The sequence below is a fragment of the Grampus griseus genome (genome assembly GCF_964374135.1).
Source record: "Grampus griseus genome assembly, chromosome: 6".
Lineage (NCBI taxonomy): Eukaryota > Metazoa > Chordata > Mammalia > Artiodactyla > Delphinidae > Grampus > Grampus griseus.
The window spans coordinates 84,549,929-84,576,818 of NC_139000.1; positions in this window are offsets into that span (position 1 = coordinate 84,549,929).

The following is a 26,890-nucleotide window of genomic DNA, read 5'->3' on the forward strand; positions in this document are numbered from 1 at the left end:
TTTCAGCGTTTTTTTCTTCTTGATCTTGAAATACTTTCCTCTAGTCCCACCCCTATTGGGTCAATCCAGCAAAATTCCCCTTGTTGAGTCTAGACTTTCACATAAGAGCCTGGAGGGTGTCGTCTTTGGGGTTGGCATTCTGAGCCTCCCAGCGTTCCAGCATAGCACAGATGCTGAGTCGGCAGCCAGCAGTTTTGCTGTGGGGTCAACTCTGGCCTGGCAAAGTGGCCCCTCAGCAGCAGCAAGAAGCAGGCCAGAAGTCCAGGTGGGAGGTGTGGTGGGGAGACACAGAGAGGGTCAGTGAGAGCCTAGATGTGGTACAGCTAGAACCTGAGTTTACCTGGCTACGACCAAGTCAGCAGAGCAAGCAAACAAGTTCATGGTCTACAGACTTCAGCAGCAGGGTGCCCACCAAACAGGTAGACAGAGAGACTGGGAAGAAGACTTTACATGGACATAGCATTCAGATTTATGGCTTCCTCCTTGCTAACCTCACACCATGAAGACCCAATAATGTTCTTTATACACCCAAAGTTCTTGCAGAGAAATAAGGGAAGTGGGTAGAACTCTAAGACACTAACATTTCTACCTAGAGCCATTGAGCATAACTGTGATGGACTGTTTAAATTATTTCTTCAGCATAGAATATAGGTACTAGATGGGGATAAGTATTTTTTAATGTAATTTTTTCCTGCCGTACAGTGAGTGAGTTAGAGGAAGGCCAGATCACATTTTAGAGTTAAAAATTTACTCTGGACATTGGAATTATGAATACTTTTGTGACCCACTTTTGTTTGCATTTCACCATTGAATAATGTCCTCTAATGTATTTTTAGTTACTTATATTTCCTTTCCTACCAATTTCCTGTTGATATATTTGTCCATTTGCTTATTGAGTGTTAAATTTTTTCTTCTTTATTTGGAGGACCTCTTTATATATGTTGAATCTACCACTTATTTCACATACACAGGGTTAGGAACCAAGGGAGTGTGGTAACTTTCACAGGGTCAGAGCACTGGATGGACAGTCATAGCTATGGGGTACCATCCACCTCAGCCCCAAGTCGCAACCAGAGGGCATCTCTCACCATTCAACTTGTCTATTATGATATACAATTAGAAAATGGAGGTAAAGGTACGTGGTACCTAAATAAGGATATATAATTATGAGAGATTGTGATCATTCATGTGTATAATACTGCATTTATTTAGCCAATATTTATTGACATACTAATATGTTCAGGGCACTAGGATAGGGAATAAAAATACAATGGTGAGAAAAACTGATGTGGTCCCCGAGGAGCTTATAAATTAGTAGGAAAGACATATTCTTCCAACCACTGTAACCGTCCATCACAACAGTATAATCACAAACTGTAGAAGCTGTTAGGAAGAAGGCCATACAGTGCTGTGAATGAAGGTAATGGTGGTCCTGATCATCAAAGAAGGCTTCCCTGAGAAGTGGCATTTGAGCTGAGGTCTGAAGAATGAACAGGCTTTCCTCAGGGGAGGAGAGATGAAGAAGCGCTTATAGGAACTGCTTATGCAGGAGGGAGACTTACTCACTCAAGGAAGAAAATAAGGTCCAGGATGGTGGGAACATAGTCTTAGGAGGCAGGTGATGAGGGGATGGAGAGTGGCCTGAGACAATGCTGGAGAGAGGGAGGCAGGGGCTGGATCATACAGGGTCGTGGACATACACAAAACTGCTTGCCATTGTTGGCAATGCATCTGGACATCATGAATGAGTCCTTCCAAACACAGAGCACCTCTCTTCTTACCCGACAATCCTCTCTCTTAACCTTCATGGGGGAGAGGCATTGCCAAGAAAGCCTTTTGTAAATGGAATCCCTCACTGCTCCTTTCTAGATCCTGGAAAGCCCACTGCATTCCCCACATCTACTGAGCCCATCAGAGCTGAAAAATGCACTTTGTTCCTTTTAAGGACTTGGAAGTCTACACCAGGGATGTTGGCCTGAAGCAAAATATGTTCCCTGAGTCCTGCTTGGCGAACACCCACACTCTTGCCCATAGTTTTTTCTTTCCTTCTTTTCACCCTTCACTCTTACTCAGAAAGAGAATCCTGTGTTATTCCTTTTTTTTAAAGCTTAATTTCAAGAAAGGAATAGAAAATCTTCCTCATTAAAGACTGGATATTGATGGGATGTGAAACACCTAAAGAATGGTAAACTTTCAGTTAAAGAAATATCCCACCTGCAGGGAAATAATGCAGTGGCCTCAGCAATCAATCTGGGTTAGTCTGTTTTGAGGAAAGTAGGGAAGGCCTTCATTTGTGCCCCTGAAATCTCCACATACACAGGTGTATGTGTGTGTGTGTGTGTGTGTGTGTGTGTGTGTGTGTGTGTGTAAGAGAGATTAGCTGATTGATTTCAAAATCAGTTGTACTCATTAGATTACATTGATCATGTTATAAGATTTTTTTGTTGCTCACCAGTATCTACTTTCAGACCCATGGGAGGATCTCTTTTCTCCACCTCTTTGAAGTTATGCATGGGACTGTGACTTACCTTTATCAATGAAATGCTCATGGAAACAACATGTGATCATCACTGTGCTTGACTCTCCAGACTGTTCTTTCCCTGCTGCTACAGTCCTGGATGCATGCGCTGATATGGAAGTGAAATAAGATTGAAAAAGCCTGGATTGCTCAGCCAACTCACAGAAGACAACCGTCCTGAAGATTTGTCCACACTCACAGAGGATTTTACATGAGGGAGAAATAAAATCTGATTGTGTTAACCTACTGAGGTCAGGGGGTTGTCTGTTACTGCAGCAATGGCAAGCCTCTCTTGACTAGTATATAAGCTTATTTGGGAGCTCAGAAATATTATTATTTAGTTATAAATGTGTATGTATGTGGTGTGGTGTGTGTGTGTTTGAGAAATAGAAAGAGAGAGAGAGAAGTGATTTATTAAGAGAGTTTGATTATAGAATTAGAGACAAGTTTCTTTACTTGATTTTTGCCAGCTGGGATTTTAGCTGTAGGTTGCACAAATGAATATATAAGCGCATTTAAATAAATACATGGTTTACGTAAGTGTTTATTTATACACAGTATAAAATATATTCTCATGTCTTTATTTGTGCTCTGGTATATAAATTGCTTATGGTCACTCAGAATTGTCTTCTACAATCCACTAAGAATATCAAAAAAAACAAAAAAAAAAAAAACTTGAGCTAAGTAGTCAATTAAAAGCCCAAGGTGATACTGCATCTTTCAGATACATTGCAGATTACCTACTGAGTCATGGACAATGGACACTGTACATTCACACCAATGGCACCAGCAAAGGCCAGAGTGTGCCTTAGTTTTTTATATTTCCTGAGTTTTCTTGATTGCAGTCTAATCCTTCATGTTGTTCCAATACAGAGTGATGTTTTTAAAGGAGAACTTAATTTGATATAAGTCTGAATATCCTTTGGAATGCTAGAAACCAGCATTACTACAGCAACCCTAATGAAAAACACAAGTTCCACGTACCAATTTGTGGTCAGAGCCAGCATTCCAATCCTGCTCTCTCTTGGCGGCTAGCACTCCATCGTGCTCCTTTTCCCAGCCCTCTGCTATTCTAGTTAAAAGATGTCAGGGGCTGTGGAACACATGACATGTTAAACAGTTCACTGCTTACAGCAGGCTCCTCCAGCTTAAGTGCAAAGACTTTGAACTCATAAAACACACCACCACCACCACCATCACCATCACCACCACCACCTCCCAAAGGAAGTCTCAGAGGATTTCCCATTAATGTCCCTGTATGTTGAAGGGCATTTATTTTAAAACAACCTACAAGTGCACATAGATCCACTCCCATATATTCAAGACAAAGAACGCAGCACCTTCCAGAAGAAAACTCACACAATTGGGCCAAGGCTGATTCACTCCAATGTTTTATCACCGGTGTGGAATGCCAGTAACAAGGGCAATCATTTGTTTGTGAATTCACGGAAGACTGGACTTGCACACTGGAAAAGGGCTTCCTAATGAATAGCAATGGGGAGACTTGCTGTGTATTAGCATATTTTATCTGCCTTTGTTTTGAAATTAAACAGAGTTGTGGATGAAAAGAGAAGGCACAGACTGCCACTAGGCTGGCTTTTTGGAAAAGTGGCATGTGGAATGAGGTTTAACTATGTGGATAAATTCTAAAGTTAACCTTAGGCTTGCTCAAGACATTTTTCCCCTCCTTGCGTGATAACAGAATTTCCTAGTCACTACTATTTTTTCCTAAAGGCTACTCGTTCTTGGATACAATACCTCTCTGTTTTGTCTGGAGTTGCTTAAATATAAATCAGGAGAATTCTGAGCTGTGGCAAAGGCTACTCTGCAAAGCTCAATTAAATTTTATTCTGTGTCTATTTATTGAACATATACTATGTGCCCAAAACTATTCTAAGCACCTTGGGGGCAGCATAGGGATGGGAGAATATATTAATACTTTCAAAAGCTTCTTGAAGGAATGCTTCATAAGGTTCTCCATCCACCTGGAAAGGAGATAATAGATAAATGGATAGTTGTATATAGATACAAAGAGATAAATAGGCAACAATGTAAAAATTAAAGTAGCGTGTCATTAAGACCAATGAGTTTTCTAGAAGTTCTAAGAAGACAATGATGGGCATGAGCTAGAATATTCAGAGAATATTTCAAGAGGACTGATGAGTCTTTGTTTAATTTTGAAAGTTTGGATATATGTATAAGGGGCAGGTATTCTGAAACTGGGAAGCACTAAATTATTAAGCACAATAATTAAGTGTGTAGGCTCTGTGTTGTCAAAGTATCATTTTCTAAAAGTTAAAAGCATGACTCATAAAAATTTATAGTATACACTTTTCAAAGATCCACTTAGCCTATTAATGAGGGAATCAGTAGTATAATAAAGCTGACTCAGCTGAATAAAGGAGAAATCAAAGTATATATTGCTAATGAGGGTCAGAATACTGAAATAAATTTGCTAAGTTAAAAACAAAACTGGTTAATGTTCTACAGTACAACAAAGCTGTAACTTTGGGGCTTCCCTTTTCCAATGGACAAAAATCTGCATAAAAATCACTTGCAACTTGACAATCCTCACTAATTTAAAGTAACTTCAGCACCTGGGTTCTAATAAATATTCAGTTGTAAGTCAAACAAGGGAACATTTCCCTGAAGACTGAAGCACTTCCTGTTGAAGGCTGTTAGTGCTCAAATGTGACATTGAAAGGATTCCATATTGAAAGGATCTCCAAGTGTTGGGTTTTTTCTTAACAGTATTCAGGCAGAAGGGAGTTCTCATCTCGTTTTACCTTTGCCAGCTGCATAATGTAGCCATGTACCTTAGCTTTCTTGGTTCCTCCGTTTCTTTACTTATAACACGTAGGCAATAATAATTTTTAGCACTTAGAGTTGTGGTAAAGATCAAATGAGATAACATACAATGTAAGTGTTTGCATAACCCCTGGTATACTCAAGATATGTCACCTACCAACATAGGGAAGGGTCTTGAGCAAAACCCAAAACAAGAAAGACCATGTTTAGGGAGAACTGAAGGCCGGTTGGAAAGGAAAATTTACTTTGGGAAATAGAGAGAGATAAACTGAGTAAAGAGTTTTTGGTCAGACTAGAGGAGATTTAAAAAAAAATTTTTTTAAGAAGAAAGAAGCATGCACAGTTTGGATTTTATCCTGAAGTTAGCTGAGAGCTACTGGCATTCTTTTTGAGCTGCAGAATGACATAGTGAATGAAGAATATGGGCGGGAGGGGGGAGATTTAGCCCAGCCCCTTATAGAGCAACCTGAAAAGGATGCTTGTATGGTTCGAGAAGACTTAGGAAGAGGTAAAGGGTTGAGGAGCCAAAGCAGAAGGAAGAATCACATGTGAACAGATTTTAAAACTGAAAGATTGTAGGAATAGTGTTACCTTTGGTATAAATAAGCAACTTAGGAAGAGGGGACATTTTGAAGTGAAGTTGAAGAATTGCCTTTTGCATCAGTAGATGCGAATACAGTAGGCTGTATTTGAGAATAAAGGACATATAAGTAAAAATGTTCAAGTAGACAGTGGGAGACCAGGGTTTGGATGAGAAATCAATGGCAGAGGTACAGATTTAGAGGTTATCCACACAAATGTGATAGCAAAACCCGTCGATGCTTTTGCTATCACAAAATCAATGGACTACCTACCTTAGCACTGGAAAAAAGAGCAGAAGTACAAGAATCATATGGGTGTTCTCTGTTCCTGTTTTTTTCCAAAAGGCAACTGTTTTCCAAAGGATAGAATCAATGGGTTATTGGTGGGAGAGGAGGGACAGTTTTGCAACACTTTGGAATGCAAGGCAGAGGAGTGACTTAGGTAAAAGGAGGTCAGATCTGTTGAACACTCCCCTACAGCTCATGAAGAAGGACGATTGACTGCATTTGGTTGACCTCCCCATTAAAAATGTAAGAAACTTTGGGAATGGTGATACATTGGCTTAAATTCACTTTGTGGTATAAATAATCAATGAGAGTGATTCCCATATTAAAGCAAGGGGGAGATTTAAGGTAAGGAGATCAGAGTAAGAAGTACCTTAGGCTTGGATTGCTCCCAAGGCAGCCCTCAGACAAGAATTTGAGTACAAACAGGCTTAATTCTAGAAAGAACCAGGAGAGGAGTGGACAGTGGGCCAGGGAAAGGAAGAAAGCCAGGGCAGGGTGCATTAGTGAGCAGGACCATGCTGGGGGCAACTAGCATTCCCAGGGAAACGGTAAGGGGTTATGAAGAACAGGTTTGGGGTTATCCCACTTGAGGGTTGAGTGGCTGGAGTACCTATCCACTGAGTCTAGGCTATTGGTGGAGGGATGCTCCTGAGGTTTAACTCCTCAGTACTTCTGGTCTACCTGTGCCTACAGTCAGAGAGAGCCATCAGGAGAGAGAGAAAGAGAGAGAGAGAGAGAGAGAGAGCATATGGCTGGCAGGAAGCAGACTTTGGTGTGCCTGAGGTCAGCAAGTACTGAGGAGATACACTGGGGCACCCACAGTGCTTTGAGAGCCAAGGATTAGAGCTGGACTGCCTACGTGTGAATTTGGCTGAATGTGCCGCTTTTGAGAATAACTCTGGGAGGTACCACTGAAAGGGCTCTGACTATTTATTCCAGTTTCACTTGCTTCAAGATTCCAAAGAGGGGCCTTGAAAATCTAAAAAACTCAAGCTGTCTGTTGGGAATCTAATATAGCTATTACCAACCTTGTGTTTGTCACTCACTGCGTGCCAGACTTTGTAAAACGTGCTTTCTATATGGGGCAGGACAGGGTTTTCTGTCTCTCGCCCCACAACCTATTCTGTCCCTCTCATCCTCGGTAGAGGGTGGGGCGGATCTTTGTTACCCTCATGTACACAGGCTAGTTAGCATAACGACTCCTGCAAGTTCTTCTACAAAGACAATTAATATTAGAAAATGCTCTGCTCCAAATACTCCAAAGACCTAAGGACCTACAAGGTACTTTTTCAGGATAGAGCCAGAAATTATGGTTGCCATGATTTTGAGAACATTGCAATGTTACCATCAAGCAATCACAAACACACAGTGAATCCAGAAGATGTTGTGCTGCATGTCGTTTCTTTTCCTGCCATGCAGGTCCCTGAGTCCTTCATTCTCCCTTCCTCTTCCCTCCCCTCTCCCCCACCTCAGTCTTCTACCTCTCTGTCTCTACTTCTTGATTCTGACTCTATTCCGGGAGCACTTTGCAAAGTGGCTGTATTTCCTCTCCTGAACATCCCAGGTCCTACCTCTCAGGTAGCCCTCTCTTTATGATCACATTCTTGGGGTTCTGGGGTAATAACAGCTCTCTGGCTTTACTAACCAAAGTGGATGGCAGCATCCTCCATTTGATTCTTTAAACCTTGTCCACACCTTTACAGATAGTCCCTTTATTACCCTTTACTTAAGTTACCCAATTATCTTGTTTCCCACAGGACCCTGACTGATACAGCACCCCAGATGACTATGGACACCTAAGTGACAGAAATCCTGCCTTTCGCTTCTCTCTGAGTCCATCCCTGCTAAGATGCAAACAAAAATGTTAGTAGAGCTTAAAACTCTGAGGTTCAAAGTGGACCCCATCAAAGAAGAGGGACTGTGCCTGGAGAAAAAGAATTTTCAGAGAAGGTATTGTGACTTTAGTCTCATGATCAACCAATACTGAGAGCCACCAGGCATTGTTCTAGGTGCTAGGAATATAGTACAGGCAAGACAAGTTCCTGCCTCGTGGAGTTTTATTCTAATGGAAGGAGGGAGTAAGTACACACACACACACACACACACGCACACGCACACACACACACATGTAAAAAAGACAAGTTCAAATAATGATAAATAGCATTTTTAAAGTACTGAAGATGGAGGAGTACTATTTTGGGTTAGATGGTTAGCAAATACACTCAGGAGTTACTGTCTAGGCTAATTGGGCATCTTCCTTAGCATAACTAAGACAACCCCTTGATGACTCCTAACATTATTGAGGGTAATTTTGAAGGAGGCTGTAGTAATGCATGAGCAGGAAGGAACAATGTGTCATTGAAATCTGGATATTAATTTTAAAGGGATTTATAATCCAGCCCCCAAATGCTGATTACACACCCTCATCATGAGATGTTTCTAGTAGTTCAAGAAAAGCTTATTAACTGAATAGTTGCTACAGTTCTTTCTACCCTTACGGAGATTGTGACCCTGGTCAAAATGGTGTGAATAAGCTATTATTTGCTTTCTGCAAACAGAATGGAAATGACTTTGGGCCGTGGGTGTGTGAGGTTTGTCTTAGAATGGGATGGTGAGGGTGAGTACTAATATGCTAATCAACCACTGTTTGCTGGAAAGGCTTTTCGTCAATGAGCTCTGAGAGAAGCAGAATATAGTTACAGGAAGTGTCAAGATGGGGTCTATTTTACGGAAATTGGAATCAAATCCAAACATTCTGTGGTTCAGTCATTTAAACTTCTACTTAAACCTTTGGACATGTATCCATCTCTGGTCCTGCCTGGAGCCACTGTGACTTTCACATGAAATCCACTGCAAGCTACTAATTATTGTCTTCACAAAAACCACAGTGCAGGCAGTAGCTGAATTCCAAAAATGGGTTTTATGCTCTCAAGGAATAACACTGAAGGGAGAAAATTTGTAGATAGCTAGTATTCCTACAGATGAGTGTTCCCCCAAACATCAACTAGATTCCAAGACTCTCTTTTCTTTCTCTTTAGCCCATAGCCACCAGCTACTCTCATCCAAGCCCTTTAGCTGCTTCCTCTAATAGCACTTTGACTGTAACTATGCCAGAAGTTGGTTTCTAGAGCAAGCAGGTTTCAGGCCTGTGAGAGGTATCTCAGTTGACTGTGATAACTTATAGATGGAACCATTTGTTGTGACCCTTGCCAAAGTGTTAAAACATTTATGTATGCCTGGTGTGCTTGACTTCTAAGGAACATGCTATTTACCTAATACAATAATGGAAGCTTGGTAGCATTAGGACTTTTCAAATAAATGATATGTGAAAGACAGTGGTTCTCAGACTATTTGGTCTCACTACTTCACGGTCTTAAAATTATTAAGACTCCCAAAGTACTTTTGTTTATGTGGGAAATAATATTTATTGATGATTACTATGTCAGAAATTAAAACTAAGAATTGTCTTAATTTACTTAAAAAGGAACAATAAAACATTACATGTTCATATAAAAATCACATTTTTATGTGCAATAGATATATTTTCCAAAATTAAAAAAAAAATTAGTGATAAGGGTGGCATGTTTTGCAGTTTTATGAGTCTCTTTAATGTCATATCTGGCTTCATAGAAGATAGCTGGGTTCTCCTTCTGTTTCTGTTTTCAATCTGCTGTCATATCCCATGTAGAACTGCTGGAAAGCTCCTCTGTACACTTGTGAGAGAACAAGAGGGAAGAAGACAAATAATACTTGATCATTTAGATAAAAATAGTTTTGACCTAGTTTTGAAAGGATCTCTGGGACACTCTGAGTTCCTGGAAGACACTTTGAGAGCTGCTGTTGAAAGGGAAAGGTGCTATTCTTCTTTCCCAGTTGATGGGAAAGCAGCAACTTGAGGAAGGAGTATGGTGGGCAGAATGTCAAGAGGAACTCACTGCTAATCCCAAGAAAGTGCCCGTGAGATTGGGGAAGCGGCAGAAAAATCGGGTTTAACCCCATTTCACCATTGAACCCTTTGGGTCTACAAAGACAGATTTCAAATACTGGAGCTTGGTGGGAACTTAAAGATCACATGAAAAGAACTTCATTCTAAAAAAAAATGTTGACTCGATGACTAGTTATTGGTGAAGTCTAGCCAATAGCTGGGGTGTAGCCCAAACACAGAATGATGGGCCTCCTAAGAAACAGGAGGAACGGAGTGTGTCTCCATCACCCACACGACTTCCCTTTTTTTTAATTGCTGAATTCTTCACTCTCCAGCAGCACTGGGTCCCATCCAGTGAATATATGTTCCGCCGACCACTTAACAAACTTGAGCTGTGGTTTCAGGATGATAAATAATTATGTTAATTAACAGGTTGGAGGAAAAATATGATGTTATTCCTGTGGAATGCTCTGAGAAGCTGGAAACACTTAACTGCGAAAACTACATGTGGTGAAGTAACCAATAATTTGCTTAAAAAACCCACATCTGGTTTGCTGGCTCAAAGTAGGGGTTAATAGTCGTTCGAGGGCGGCCAGTGGTGAATAGGGGTCCCAGGATAAACAGTCAAACCTTCACAGCAGGAAATACGCTTGTTCTGAAGCACGAGAATTTACGTTGGCTTCTAACCAGAATGAAACGTAAAAGGAATTGTTTGGTTTGCCTCTTGCTTTCTCCTCTTTACAACATAGAGTTCAAGAATATCTTTCTCATATTTGTACACTTGGAAATGGGAAAGAGCTAGGGAGTAGTCGAGGGAGAATAATAAAAAAAAATTATTTTCTCCAAACTTCCAAAAGGATGCAGCAAACACACCACAGCAGTGAAGAAAGAAAAGTGAGTTTGAATCATATGCATAATTACTTATCATAATAGATATGCTGATTTGATAAATATTTATTGAGCATCTTCCTTGCACGAAGCATGGATATGAGTGTTATAACTAATACACAGGTGAGTAATATGTGGTCCCAGGTCTCAAGGGGAAAAGAGGTAAGTAGAGAGACTTAGTATGTACATATATACAATATGTGCATAGTACATATCCCAGTGTGACATGTGTCATTGAAGAGAGAGTACTTTATTTCAATACTATAAGAGGTTCAGAGGAAGGACACTTCATGTAAGATTGGACGAGTCTGTGAAGGTTTCCTGTCAACAGTGGTATTTCAGCTGAGGCATAAAAGATGACGAGGATTCCGACAGATGGAAATAAAGGCAGAATGGCATTGGGATGGAAAGCATCAGCACACACATAGCATCTACAGATGGAGGTAGAAAAGTAGGGGATGGTGAATAAATCCATTTGACTAGAGTGTAGAAGAGATGTAAAGAGTTTGGGGAGGTTAAGCAGAGAAAAGTCAAAATTGGAGGTGCCCATTGGAATACTGATCTGACAGCAGCGCTGTGTATGACAGACCGGAACCGAGCAAATCTGAGGACCAAGATGGGGCTCAGGAAGATAGTCTCCTGATGAACCAGGAAGTCTTTACACAGGTGCTATGGTTGACCATCACCCACTAGGTATGTATGTGACTGATGGGATATGAGGGCCAAGGTAGTTAGACAGTTGAAGGTATTCTCCTAGGCTCCATCTACAGAGACTAAAGGAATGTGCTCAAATTTCTGAGCTGCCAGATAGACATATCCAGCCGGTGGTTAATATTAGGATACAGAATCCAGACAAAACTGTAATTCAGAAAGATACATGCACCCTTATGTTCATAGCAGCACTATTGACCATAGCCAAGACATGGAAATAACCTAAATGTCCATCAACAGATGAATGGATAAAGAAGGTGTGATATAGATAGGTAGATAGATAGATAGATATAGATATAAAATGGAATACTACACAGCCATAAAAAAGAATGAAATGATGTCATTTGCAGCAACATGGATGGACCTAGAGATTATCATACTAAGTGAAGTAAGTCAGAAGAAGAAAAACAAATACTATATGATGTCACTTATATGTGGAATCTAAAATATGACACAAATTTATCTACAAAACAGAAACAGACTCACAGATACAGAGAACAGACTTGTGGTTGCTGAGGGGGAGATGGGGTGGGGGAGGGATGGAGTGGGAGTTTGGGATTAGCAAAGGCAAACTAGTATATAGAGAATGGATAAACAACAAGGCCCTACTGTATAACACAGGGAACTTTATTCAATATCCTGTGATAAACCATAATGGAAAAGAATAAAAAAAGAATGTATGTATTTGTATACCTGAATCACTTTTCTGTACAGCAGAAATTAACACAACATTGTAAATCAACTATATTTCAATTTAAAAAATTTTAAGATTAGGTTATAAAGGCCAAAAACCATGAAGGGAGGGAGTACATTTAGGGGTCAAGATAAGGAAGAGCAGTCATTACAAGGAAAGAATAAGAAGCAGTGACCTTGGGTCCACTGTGACCTTCTTCCAATCCCCTCCACACCGCAAGTCAGATCTGAGCTACACATATCTGACACTGGCAATGCCCAGCATTCAACTGCTAAAGGCATTCCAATGGCTTCTCATCACTCTTAGGATAATACCAAATTCAATGGCCTACAAATCCCCACAAGTTCTGATCCTCACCTACCTCACCACCTTCTTCCTCCCTCTGCACTTCAGCCCCAGTGGCCATCTTTCCATCCCCGGGCCTGCTAGGTTCCTCCCCTCCTCAGGGCCTTTGCCCTGCCTGAGAACATTTTCTTTCCTCTTTTCACCTAGTTGCCCTCTACACATCATTCACAATTCAGTGGTCACTCCTCAGGGAAGCCCTTTATACTTCTCTGATTGGGTGGATCAAATCCTCCCACTAAATCCTCTCCTAGCACCTTATGTTTTCCCTTTCCAGAACTTATCACAGTTGCAACTATACATCTTTCTGCAAAATTATTTGGCTCATACTGACTCCGCCAAGAAGCTGTAAGTTCCTGGGCTTCCCTGGTGGCGCAGTGGTTGAGAGTCTGCCTGCCAATGCAGGGGACATGGGTTCGTGCCCCGGTCCGGGAAGATCCCACATGCTGCGGAGCGGCTAGGCCCGTGAGCCATGGCCGCTGAGCCTGTGCATCTGGAGCCTGTGCTCCGCCACGCGAGAGGCCACAACAGTGAGAGGCCCGTGTACTGCAAAAAAAAAAAAAAAGAAGCTGTAAGTTCCTAAGAACAGAGTCACAACTGCATCTTTATTCTCAGCAGAGTTTCTGGTCCATAGAAGGCTCTAAAAGCATAGTTGATGAGTGAATAGATGTTAAAGTAGGATATAAAAATGCTCTGACCTGCATTATCTCATTAGATCTATGAGGTAGATATTATAAGCCAAGTTTTACAAACAGATAAGCTTTAAAATGCACATCTTGCTCAGCACCAGATAGAACTTAATGGCAGTGTTAACTGACTGATTATTTTTTTTTAATAGATCTTCATTGGGGTATAATTACTTCACAATACCATGTTAGTTTCTGTTGTACAACAAAGTGAATCAGCCATATGCATACATATGTCCCCATATCCCCTCCCTCTTGAGACTCCCTCCTATCCTCCCTATCCCACCCCTCTAGGTCATTGCAAAGCACCGAGCTGATCTCCCTGTGCTATGCTGCTGCTTCCCACTAGCTATTTTATATTCGGTAGTGTATATATGTCGATGCTACTCTCACTTCGTCCCAGCTTCCCCCTCCCACTCTTTGTCCTCAAGTCCATTCTCTATGTCTATATCTTTAATCCTGCCCTGCAACTAGGTTCATTAGTACTATTTCTTTTTTTTTAGATTCCACATATATGCGTTAGCATACAGTATTTGTTTTTCCCTTTCTGACTTACCTCACTCTGTATGACAGACTCTAAGTCCATCCACCTCACTACAAATAACTCAATTTCATTTCTTCTTATGGCTGAGTAATATTCCATTGTATATATGTGCCACATCTTCTTTATCCATTCATCTGTCGATTGACATTTAGGTTGCTTCCATGTCCTGGCTATTGTAAATAGTGCTGCAATGAACATTGTGGTACATGACTCTTTTTTGATTATGGTTTTCTTAGGGTATATGCCCAGTAGTGGGATTGCTGGGTCATATGGTAGTTCTACTTTTAGTTTTTTAAGAAACTTCCATACTGTTTTCCATAGTGGTGTTATCAATTTACATTCTCACCAACAGTGCAGGAGGGTTCCCTTCTCACCACACCCTTTCTAGCATTTATTGCCTCTAGATTTTTTGATAATGACCATTCTGATTGGCATGAGGTGATACCTCATTGTAGTTTTGATTTGCATTTCTCTAATAATTAGTGATGTCGAGCATATTTTCATGTGCCTCTGGGCCATCTGTATATCTTTTTTTGGTGAAATGTCTATTTAGGTCTTCCGCCCATTTTTTAACTGGATTGTTTGTTTTTTTGATATTCAGCTCCATGAGCTGTTTGTGTATTTTGGAGATTAATCCTATGTCTGTTATTTCATTTGCAAATATTTTCTCCCATTCTGAGGGCTGTCTTTTTGTCTTGTTTATGGTTTCCTTTTCTGTGCAAAACTTTATAAGTTTAATTAAGTCCCATTTGTTTATTTTTGTTTCTATTCCTGTTACTCTAGGAGGTTGTTCAAAAAAGATCTTGCTGTGGTTTATGTCAAAGAGTGTGTTTTCCTCTAAGAGTTTATAGTGTCTGGTCTTACATTTAAGTCTTTAATCCATTTGGGGTTTATTTTTGTGTATGGTGTTAGGTAGTGCTCTAATTTCATTCTTTTACATGTAGCTGTCCAGTTTTCCCAGCACCACTTATTGAAGAGGCTGTCTTTTCTCCATTGTATGTTATTTGTTATTGCCTCTTTGTCATAAATTAGGTGCTCATATGTGCTTGGGTTTACCTCTGGACATTCTATCCTGTACCATTTATCTATATTTCTGTTTTTGTGCCAGTACCATACTGTCTTCATTACTGTAGCTCTGTGCTACAGTTTGAAGTCAGGGAGCCTGATTCCTCCAACTCTGTTTTTCTTTCTCAAGATTGCTTTGTTTATTCGGGGTACTTTGTGTTTCCATATGAATTGTAAATATTTTTGTGCTAATTCTGTGAAGAATGCCACTGGTAGTTTGACAGGGATTGCATTGAATCTATAGATTGCTTTGGGTAGTAGGGTCATTTTCACAATATTGATTCTTCCAATCCAAGAACATGGTATATCTCTCCATCTATTTGTATCATCTTTAATTTCTTTCATCAATGTCTTATAATTTTCTGCATACACGTCTTTTGTCTCCTTAGGTAGGTTTATCCCTAGATATTTTATTCTTTTTGTTGCAATGGTAAATGGGAGTGTTTTCTTAATTTCACTTTCAGATTTTTCATCATTAGTGTATAGGACTACCAGAGATTTCTGTACATTAATTTTGTATCCTGCTACTTTACCAAATTCATTGATTAGCTCTAATAGTTTTCTGGTGGCAGGTTTAGGATTTTCTATGTAGAGTATCATGTCATCTGCAAACAGTGAGAGTTTTACTTCTTCTTTTCCAATTCAAATTCCTTTTATATCTTTTTCTTCTCTGATTGTCATGGCTAGGACTTCCGAAATTATGTTGAATAGGAGTGGCAAGAGGGGACATCCTTGTCTTGTTCCTGATGATAGTGGAAATGCTTTCAGTGTTTCACCATTGAGTATGATGCTTGCTGTGGATTTGTCATATATGGCCTTTATTATGTTGAGTTAGGTTCCCTCTATGCCTACTTTCTGGAGAGTTTTTCTCATAAATCGGTGTTGAATTTTGTCAAAAGCTTTTTCTGCATCTATTGAGATGATCGTATGGTTTTTATTCCTTAATTTGTTAATGTGGTGTATCACATTGATTGATTTGCATATATTGAAGAATCCTTGCATCCCTGGGATAAACCCCACTTGATCATAGTATATGATCCTTTTAATGTGCTGTTGGATTCTGTTTGCTTGTATTTTGTTGAGGATTTTTGCATCTACGTTCATCAGTGATGTTGGTCTATAATTTTCTTTTTTTGTGATATCTTTTTCTGGTTTTGGTATCAAGGTGGTGGTGGCTTCGTAGAATGAATTTGGGAGTGTTTCTCCCTCTGCAATATTTTAGAATAGTTTGAGAAGGATCAGTGTTAGCTCTTCTCTAAATGTTTTCTAGAATTCGCCTGTGAAGCCATCTGGTCCTGGGCTTTTGTTTGTTGGAAGATTTTTAATTACAGTTTCAATTTCATTGCTTGTGATAGGTCTGTTTATATTTTCTAATTCTTCCTGGTTCAGTCTTGGAAAATTGTACCTTTCCAAGAATTTGTCCATTTCTTCATGGTTCTCCATTTTATTGGCATATAGTTGTTTGTAGTAGTCGCTTATAATCTTTGTATTTCTGCAGTGTCAGTTGTGATTTCTCCTTTTTCATTTCTAACTTTATTGATTTGCGTCCTCTCCCTTTTATTCTTGATGAGTCCGGCTAAGGGTTTATCAATTTTGTTTATCTTCTCAAAGAACAGATTTTGGTTGTATTGATCTTTGCTATTGTTTTCTTAGTTTCAATTTCCTTTATTTCTGCTCTGACATTTATGATTTTTTTCCTTCTACTGACTTTGGGTTTTCTTTGTCTTTTTTCTCTGGTTGTTTTAAGTGTAGGGTTAGATTGTTTATTTGAGATTTTTCTTGTTTCTTGAGGTGAGTTTGAATTGCTATAAACTTCCCTCTTAGAACTGCTTTTGCTGTGTCCTGTAGATTTTGGGTCATCGTGTTTTCATTGTCATCTGTTTCTATGTATATTTTTATTTCTTCTTTGATTTCTTCAGTGATCTCTTGGTTATTTAGTAGCGCACTGTCTAGCCTCCAAGTATTTGTGTTTTTTACAGTTTTTTTTTCCTGTAATTGATTTCCAATCTCATAGTGTTGTGGTCAGAAAAGATGCTTGATACAATTTCAATTTTCTTAAATTTTCCAAGGCTTGATTTGTGACCCAAGATGTGATCTATCCTGGAGAATGTCCCATGTGCACTTGAGAAGAAAGTGTATTCTGCCACTTTTGGATGGAATGTCCTATCAATATCAATTAAATCTATCTGGTCTATTGTGTCATTTAAAGCTTGTGTTTCCTTATTTATTTTCTGTTTGGATGATGTGTCCATTGGTGTAAGTGGGGTGTTAAAGTCTCCTACTATTATTGTGTTACTGTCGATTTCTTCTTTCATGGTTTGTAGCGTTTGCCTTATGTATTGAGGTGCTCCTATATTGGGTGCATAAATATTTACAACTGTTATATCTTTTTCTTGGATGGATCCTTTGATCATTATGTAGCATCCCTCCCTATCTCTTGTAACAGTCTTTATTTTAAAGTCTATTTTATCTGATATGAGTATTGCTACTCCAGCTTTCTTTTGATTTCCATTTGCATGGAATATCTTTTTCCATCCCCTCACTTTCAGTCTGTATGTGTCCCAAGGTCTCTTGTAGACAGCATATAGATGGGTCTTGTTTTTGTATCCATTCAGACAGTCTGTGTCTTTTAGTTGGGACATTTAATCCATTTACCTTCAATGTTATTATTGATATGTATGTTCCTATTACCACTTTCTTAATTGTTTTGGGTTTGTTGGGTCTTTTTCTTCTCTTGCATTTCCCACCTAGGGAAGTTTCTTTAGCATTTGTTGTAAAGTTCGTTTGGCGGTGCTGAATTTTCTTAGCTTTTGCTTGTCTAAAGAGCTTTTGATTTCTCCATCAAATCTGAATGAGATCCTTGCTGGGTAGAGTAATTTGGTTGCAGGTTTTTCTCTTTCATCACTTTAACTATATCCTGCCTCTCCCTTCTGGCCTGCAGAGTTTCTGCTGAAAAATCAACTGATACCCTTATGGGGATTCCTTTGTATGTTATTTTTTGTTTTTCCCTTGCTTCTTGTAATATTTTTTCTTTGAACTTAATTTTTGTTAGTTTGATTAATATGTGTCATGGTGTGTTTTTCCTAGGGTTTATCCTGTATAGCACACTTTGTGCTTCCTGGACTTGGGTGACTATTTACTTTCCCATGTTAGGGAGCTTTTCGACTATAATCTCTTCAAATATTTTCTCAGACCCTTTCTTTTTCTCTTCTTCCTCTGGGATCCGTATGATGTGAATGTTGGTGCATTTAGTGTTGTCTCAGAGTCTCTGAGATTGTCTTCAATTCTTTTCATTCTTTTTTCTTTTTTCTGTTCGGCAGCAGTGAATTCCACCATTCTGTCTTCCAGGTCATTTATCCATCCTTCTGCTTCAGTTATTCTGTTATTGAGTCCTTCTAGTACATTTTTCATTTCAGTTATTGTGTTGTTCATCTCTGTTTGTTTGTTCTTTAGTTCTTCTAGATCTTTGTTAAGCATTTCTTGTATTTTCTCAGTCCATGCCTCCTTTCTATTTCTGAGATTCTGGATCATCTCTACTATCATTACTCTGAATTCTTTTTCAGGTAGATTATGTATTTCCTCTTCATTTATTTGGTCTTGTAGGTTCTTACCTTGCTCCTTCATCTGTGACATAATTTTTTGCATCTCATTTTTTAATTTTTTTTATGAGTGGGATTGTATTCCTGTCTTACTGGTTCTTTGGCCCGAGGCTTCCAGCATGGGAGTTTGTAGGCTGTTGGATAGAGCTAGGTCTTGGTGCTGAGATGAGGACCTCTGTGAGAACTCACTCCAATGACTACTCCCTGGGGTCTGAGTTTCTCTGTTAGTCCAGTTCAGACTCAGAGCTCCCACCACAGGAGCTTCACCTTGACCCTTGGCTTATGAACCAAGATCCCCCAAGCCACCTGAGGTGGCAAAAAAAAAGAAAAGAAAAGAAAACGAGAACACTAACAAAGTAAAAAATAAAATTAAACTAGGAAACTAACAGATATGTTAGAAAGAATATAAAAATAAAAATATAGGTGAATCAACAACCGGGAGGTACCTCAGCACCACAATAGTACAAAAGAGGAGGAGGGAAAAGAAAAAAAAGAAAAAAAAAAAAAGGGTGAGAATGGCCTTGGCTGTGGAGGGCGGGGCCTAAGCAAAGGATGTTTTAGTGGTGGGTGGATCTTATGCTTAGGACCCACAGTGCTGGAAAAGGCCCTGGGTGCTGTGGGGGGTAGGGCTTAGACTCAAGGAACAGATGGGACCCAGGCATGCCCCCCACCCCTGGTCTCAGAGGGCAAGGGATATTACCTGGGAGCCCAGAAGGCTTCCTGGGCTTGAGTGGGCAGAGCAAACACCCTCCTCTCCTCTCCAGCTGCTCTGGTCCTGGAGGACCTCTCCCACCTGCCTCTCCTGATCTCCCCAGCCTCCCTCCTATGCCCCGAAGCACCCATGCAGCCTGGAGGGGCCCTTGGAAGGCAGAGGATGTGCCTGGGACTCAGCAGCCTCCCTGTGCCCAAGTGGGTGGGACAAACATCCTCCACTCCTCCCAGAGGGCCCCTCCCACCAGCCTCTCCTGATCTCCCCGGCCTCCCTCCTATGCTCCCAAGGACCCATGCAACCTAGAGGGGGCTTTGGAGAGGGGTACCGGCCTGGGAGCTCAGCAGGTTCCCTGTGCCCCAGTGGGCAGGGTAAATGCCCTCTGCTCCTCTCCCACTCCTCCCGGAGGGTCCCTCACATCTGCCTGTCCTGATCTCTCTGGTCTCAGAGGTGCCAATCCTGTCTGGCCTCCACTTCTCCTCCCCCCTCAGTCTACCTATGTCTTACCAGTTCACTTGGGGGTTCCTCCCATCTCCTTGGACATCAGGGTTCCCCACCAGCGGCTGGCAGACACCCTAGTTGTGGGGAGATGCTAACTCAGCATCTTCCCACACCACCATGTTGACGCCTGACTCTTTTTTAACCCTGACTCTTCTCACTATGTTATAGATCTCCCTCAGGAGCAGAATCCAGGTCACAAATGTCAAAGAGAGAGAAGGTTTCCATGTGAAGCAGAGGTGATGACAAGTACCAAATGCCTCAGAGGGGTAAAGGAGGATGGAGACTAGGGCACTCCACTGATTTGGGTTGTCAGGAATGGCCTTTTAGAAAGCAGTATCAGAAGAGCAATGGGAACAGAAATCAGACTATGAGTATTTTTAAGTATGGTGGATCAAGGAAAGCTTTTGAGGAGAGGTAAGATGTTGCAAGAAGATTAGAAAAAGTCATGCAGTTTGTCCAGATGGAGTATGAGAAAAATAATTTGGGAACTGAGAAGGTTATAAGGAACTTAAGGTAGAATCCTCCCTGGGACAAATAAAAAAGACAAAACAAAATCATTCTTCATAAACAAGGAAACTGGAACTCTATTCCAAGACAATACATGAAAATGACAAAATTATAGTAATTAAAAAGAGAAAAGTTATGGAATTCCCTGGTGGTCCAGTGGTTAGGATTCAGGCTTTCACTGCCAGGAGCTCAGGTTAGATCCCTGATCGGTGAACTAGAATTCTGCAAACTGCGTGGCATGGCTAGAAAAACAAAGAGAGAGAGAAAAGTTAGACTTAGAGGTACCATTTTCACTCATCAAGCTCAGAATCTTTTTTTTTTTTTAAAGAAACAAAGATGCTTAATGTTGCATTATTATTTACCTTCTGGTGTATATGAGGGCCAGACAAGCCTTACAGAGTAAAAGGACCACTGCCCAGAGAGTTTAATGGCCTTCATGGAGGTGAATGAACATGATGGGTGCTCCAAAGGAGGAAAAAAATATCAATTCTCTCTCTTACTTTGCAGGTTCTTCTGAGGAAGTGAGTGTGAAAAACCATCTGCTGTACAAAATGTTGCTACAGAACATAGGAAGAGAATGAATGACATGTTTTCTGGGTGGCAAAAAGCCCTCTTCGCTTTAAAAGCAAGAGAAACATATAAAGGTATGCAGTCTGTACAAATAGTAGTGCCAGATGGCACATATTGCCATTAAAATAAAATAAACAAGTGGAAACTTCTAATTTAAAAAAATTAAGGAGCATGGTTATAATTCACTGATAGAACCTTCTGACATTCCAATCAAAACATCTGTAAAGATATATCCAATGAAAGAAGAAACATCTCACATTAAAACTGATACTGGAGGCCAACCTACTCTCAGAATTAGAGAAGATTTCCATTACCTTAAGCCCACACTGTGGACTAGCATGTGACTCTTGACCACCTGAAACTGACTACCCTGTCACCTGAAAGGAGAGCCTGAGACTGAGCTTGTCCCCTTTCTGTCAGCCCTGAAAGACGAGAGTGTCAAGCAACTTGAAAACTCTCTTTCTATTGTAGGAGTATCATTTTTTTATGAGACGGTTTCTCTCCTTCTCATCCAATTAGTTCTGCCTTTGTCATCAATAAAAATGCAATACCTACCCCCAAAACAAGCTATCAGAAAGGCAGCTCTGGTACAGTGCATCCAGGGAGCTGTAGACCTACTAAGTAAAATGCTATAGGAATGGGCTAGTAGCTGGACATGCTGAAGAGGCATTGTTTCATTGTGTACCTGGGTGTTTCCGCTTGTCAGAAGAGCAGGCAGAGAGAGGGAAAGAAGACCCCTCCTCGGTCCAGCAGGACTTACTGGATAGAGCCTGGGCTGGGCCAGGAGCTGTAGACGGGAGACATTCTCCTAACCTACAAGGGGATAAGGAACAGAGACTGTGCAAGTCAGCACCTCCACCAACAGTCCCTGGACCCAGACAGCGTTCCCTTCACCCTGAGGTAGGGAAATGAGCCAAACAGAGAGAAGCAAAATGCCACAAAGCAAGAAAGCTGGAAATTTCTCCTAAAACACTTTGGAAGAGCTAACAGGTCTATGTCCAATAAATGAATAGAATACCATTTTTGCTTATAAAATTGGCAATGAGTTTTAATGAAACATTTAAAGGTAATGAGGTTTTTAGAAGAGACCATGAAAAAGACATTCACATACACCACCAATAGAAATGTAAATTGCCAGTAACTTTCAAGAAATGATCTAGGTTTACCTACTTTCATCATTGCAGTTTTGCCTAAACAACCATAACAGCCTAAAATAGAAGAGAGGTTAAATATTTTTTATATATAATAGTCCACCATAAGAATGTACTTTGAGTTACATAATGACTTGGAGAAATGCTTCTGATATAACTTAAAATTTAAAAAAAAAAACACAAGACACAAAGTTTTAAAATACGATATGACCCAAATTTTTAAAACCACATCAAAAGCATAAAAGATCAAGATGGCAGAGTAAGAGGACACAGGGTTCACTTCCCCTCACTAACACATCAAAACTACAACTACATATAGAACGACCCTCACTGATATCGACTTGGAGACTAGCAGGACAGCTCATCTACAACCAAGGCTGTAAAAGATCCACACAGAGTCTGGTAGGAAGAGAGGAGAAGCAATCTGGTTGGGACCCGCATCCCTAGTGGTGGACACAGAAGAGGAGAGGAGTATGTCACAGGCTCAGAGATCATCCCCAGTGAAGGTTTAAGCCATCTATTAAGCACCCTAGCTCTGGGGTCCAACACCAGGAAGATGAAGCCTCTTAGCTGGTTTGAAAACCAGTGGGGCTTACTGGAGGGCTGTAAGAAACCAAGTCTCCACTCCTGAAGGACTCAGACTTGCTTACTCCTAGTCACACCTGGAAGCAGAAGACTGAAAACTGCCTGGGGCTCTGGCTGGCTTTCCAGGACCACCCCAGTGCATCACCCCCCAGCCAGCACCAGGCCTTCTTTCTCCAGCACTTCTCCCTACTAAGGCAGAGGCTGCCATTGCCAACAAGAGTACACACATTAGGAGGGAATACAACCTATTTGGATCCTGGCTCTGCCTCTGACCAGGACAGTCACTGCTATTGCCAGTGTACTTGACAGGGTACATGGTGAAAAGGAGCAAAACCAGCCCAATAGTGTGGCACCAACCCCTCTGGCCCTGACCCAACCTCTAACTAAGGCACACAAACTGGGGAGGAGGGAGTGAAACCAACACAGAAGTTCAGCCCCAAGCTCTCAGGCCCTAATTATGCCCCAAACCAAAGACAGAAACTGCCATCACACCTGAGAACTCTGTTAAGGTTACTGCTCCAGCCCCTCAGGCCAAACGCCACACCCAATAGGGTGGTGACAGCCACTGAGCATAGGAGAAGCCCCTGTTTGCACCTGACTCTGGCTCTAGCCCCTTCAACTCCATCCAGCCTTATCTCTCACCAAGGTAGTGGCTACCAGCACACCCAAGGGGGAGACATGGCCCATGCTCACTTCAGATCCAGATCTCCCACCAAAGCCACAGGGCACACACAGACTGCATGGGACACTGACACACAAGGAATGCCTTCAAGAGTGGGATAGGTAGCTGTCTCACTTAATTTCATAGAAACAGAGAAAGTTAAGTAAAATGAGGAGACAAAATAAAATGTTTCAAATGAAAGAACAAGTAAAAAAAAAATCCCTGAAAAAAACCCTAATGAAACAGAGATAAATAATTACCTGATAAAGAATTCAAAGCAATAGCAATAAGAATGCTAAGTGACCTTGAGGAAAAAGGAAAAAATAGATAAACACAGTGAGAATTTTAACAAGGAACTATAAAATATAAAAAAGAACCAGGCAGAGCTGAAGATTACACTAACTGAAATGAAAAATACACTAGAGGGAATTAACAACAGATTACATGATGTAGAAGAATGCATAAGCAATCTGGAAGATAGAATAATGGAAATCATCCAATCAAAACAGCAAAAAGAACAACTTTTTTACTAAAATTGAGAATGGTTTAAGGGACCTCTGAGACATCAGGCATACTAACAGTCACATTATAGGGGTTCCAGAAAGAGAAGAGAGAGTGATAGAAAATGTATTTGATGAAATTATGGCTGAAAACTTCCTGAACTTGAAGAAGGAAACAGATATCCAGGTACAGGAAGAACAGAGAGTCCCAAACAAGATGAACCCAAAGAGACGTACACCAAGACACAGCATAATCAAAATGTCAAAAGTTAAAAATATATAGATAATTTTAAAGGCAGCAAAATAGAAAAACAAAGAGTCACATACAAGGGAACCCCCAAGAGGCTATCAACTGATTTTTCAGCAGAAACTTTATAGACCAGAAGAGAGTGGCAGGATATATTTAAAGTGCTAAAGGGAAAAAACCTACAACCTAGAATATTCTACACAGAAAGGCTATTATTCAGAATTAAAGGAGGAGAAAGAGCTTCTCAGACAAGGAAAAACTAAGAGTTCATCACTACTAAACTGACTTTACAAGAAGTGTTAGAGGGTCTTCTTTCAATGAAAAAGAAAAGTTTACAAGAAATAAGAAATTAGAGGAAGAAAAAAATCCCACTGGTAAAGGCTGTGGATCAACCACTTAAATAAACTAGTACAAGGATTAAAAGATAAAAAATTTAAAATTAACTATTACTATAATAAACAGTTGAGGGATAGACATGAAGATGTAAACTATGACATCAAAAACACAAAATGTGGGTGGGATAAAAATGTAGAGATGTTTAGAATGTGTTTGAATTAAGTGAATCTCAATTTAAAATAAATATAGTTACAGGTCAATATATATGAACTCCATAGTAACCACAAACAAAAAACCTATAATAGATACATAAAAACTAGAGAGAAATGAACACAAAAAACACTAAACAAAATCATCAAACCACAAGGGATGAAACTAAAAAAGAAAAAAGAAGAGAACAGAGAAGAACAACAAAAACAAGCAACAAAATTTCAAGAAGTACATACCTATCAATAATCACTTAAAATGTCAATGGATGGGCTTCCCTGGTGGCGCAGTGGTTGAGAGTCCACCTGCCAATGCAAGGGACACAGGTTCGTGCCCCAGTCTGGGAAGATCCCACATGCTGTGGAGCGGCTGGGCACATGAGCCATGGCCGCTGAGCCTGCGCATCCGGAGCCTGTGCTCCACAACAGGAGAGGCCCACATACCACAAAAAATATATATAAAAATAATAAAACAAAATAAAATGTCAATGGACTAAATGCTCCAATCAAAAGGCAAGGATTCCTGATTAGATGAAAAACAAGACCCATCTATATGCTGCCTACAAAATACTCATTTCAGAGTTAAAAACACTCACATACTGAAAGTGAAGGAATGAAAAATGTATTCCATGCAAATGAAAACAAAAATAAAGTTGGGGTAGCAATACTCATATCAGACAAGTAGATTTTAAAACAAAGTCTATAATAAAGGGCAAAGAAGGACATTGTATTATGATAAATGGATCAATAAAAGAAGGGGATAAAAACTTTGTAAACATATATGCAACTAATATAGGAGTACATATATATGTAAAGCAAATATGGACAGACACAAAGGGAGAAATTGACAGTAATACAATAATAACAGGGAACTTTAACACCCCACTTACATGAATGGACAGATCATCCAGACAGAAAGTCAATAAGGAAACAGTGGCCTTAAATGACACATTAGACTAGTTGAAATTAATAGGTATCTACAGAACATTTCACCCCAAAATACATTCTTTTCAAGTGCACATGAAGTGTTCTCCAGGATAGTTCACATACTAGGTCACAAAACAAGTTCCAACAAATTTAAGTGGTTAGAAGTTATATCAAGCATCTTTTCAGACCAAAACAGTATGAACCTAGAAGTCAATTACAAGAAGAAATATGGAAAAAACACAACCACATGGACACTAAACAGCATGCTACTAAAAAAAACCAATGGGGCAATGAAGAAATAAAAGAGGAAATCAGAAAATACCTTGAGACAAATGAAAAAAACAAAAAAACCCCCACAAATTTCCAAAATCTATGAGACACAGCAAAAGCAGTTCTAAGAGGCAAGTTTATAGTAGTATAGGCCTACCTCAAGAAACAAGAAAAATCTCAAACAATCTAATGTACCACCTAAAAGAATTAGAAAAAGAAGAACAACCAAAGCCCAAAGTCACCAGAAGAAAGGAAATAACAAAGATTACAGTGGAAATAAATAAAATAGAGACAAAAAAATTGAAAAGATCAGTGAAACCAAGAGCTGTTTTTTTTTTTAAAGATAAACAAAATTTGTAAGCCTTTAGCTAGGCTCATTAAGGAAAAAAAGAGAAGGGACCCAAATAAAATAAGAAATGAAAAAGAAATTACAACAAATATCACAGAATACAAACATACACACAGTTATATGCCAACAAATTAGACAACCTAGAAGAAATGGATAAATTCCTGGAAACATATAATCTTCCAAGACTGAATGAGGAGAAATAGATAATCTGAAAAGACCAATTATTAGTATTGAAATTGAATCAGTAATCAAAAAACTACCAACAAACAGAAGTTCAGTACCAGACAGCTTCACAGGGGAATTCTACCAAACATAAAGAGGAGTTAATACCTATCTTTCTCAAACAATTCCAAAAAAATTGAAGAGAAGTGAACACTCCCAAATTCATTCTGAGGCCACCATTACCCTGATACCAAAATCAGACAGAGACTCTACTATAAAAGAAAATACAAACCATTACCTCTGATGTACATAGATGTAAAAATCCTTGACAAAATATTAACAAACTGAATTCAACAATATGTAAAAAGGATCATATGTCATGATCAAGTTGGATTTATTCTAGGTATGCAAGGATGGTGCAATATCCACAAGTTAATCAATGTGATACACCACATTAACAAAACAAATGATAAAAATCATATGATCATTTCAATAGATGCAGAAAAAGCATTTGACAGAATTTAACACCGATTCATGATTTAAAAACTCTCAAAAAATTT